Consider the following 921-nt stretch of genomic DNA (forward strand, 5'->3'; position numbering starts at 1 on the left):
ACTAGCATGTCGTCGACGTATACTTCCATTAGGCCCCCAAGGTGAGAGGCGAACACCTTATTCATCAACCTTTGATATGTGGCCCCTGCATTTTTCAATCCAAATGACATGACCACGTAGCAGAAATTAGCTCTGTGTGTGATGAATGATGTCTTCTCCTGATCTGGCTCATACATCGGGATTTGATTATACCCTGAGTAGGCGTCCATGAACGACAAGTATTGATACCCCGAGCTGGAGTCTACTAGAGTATCAACACTTGGCAGTGGATAGGGGTCCTTGGGACATGCCTTATTCAAGTCGGTATAGTCGACACACATTCTCCATTTGCCATTTTGTTTTTTGACTAGTACTACATTGGCTAGCCATGTTGGGTACTTGACTTCTCTGATGAAGCCAGCTTCTAGGAGCGCATGTACTTGTTCTTCTACTACTAGGACTCGTTCTGGGCCGAGCTTGCTTCTTCTTTGTTGTACAGGTCGGGACCCCGGGTAGACCGAGAGTTTGTGGGACATGAGCCCGGGGTCTATCCCAGGCATATCGGAAGCCTTCCAAGCAAAGAGGTCGGAGTTTTCTCTTAGGAGCTTAATCAATCCTTGTTTTAGGGTTTCCCCTAGGTTGGCTCCTATGTGAGTATTTTTTCCTTCCTCTTTACCAACCTGTATCTCCTCGGTTTTTCCTCCCGGTTGTGGTCACAGTTCTTCTCTAGCCTTTGTGCCACCAAGTTCTATTGTGTTAACTTCTTTTCCTTTTCCTCTCAGGTTTAGGCTTTCGTTGTAGCATTTCCTTGCCAACTTTTGATCTCCCCTTACCGTTGCTATCCCCGCTGAAGCCGGGAATTTCATGCAAAGGTGGGGAGTGGATACCACTGCTCCGAGTCGATTAAGAGTAGCTCTGCCGATTAAAGCATTATATGCTGAC

Source organism: Arachis duranensis, chromosome 10 (assembly GCF_000817695.3).
Source record: "Arachis duranensis cultivar V14167 chromosome 10, aradu.V14167.gnm2.J7QH, whole genome shotgun sequence".
In the NCBI taxonomy this organism is placed as follows: domain Eukaryota; kingdom Viridiplantae; phylum Streptophyta; class Magnoliopsida; order Fabales; family Fabaceae; genus Arachis; species Arachis duranensis.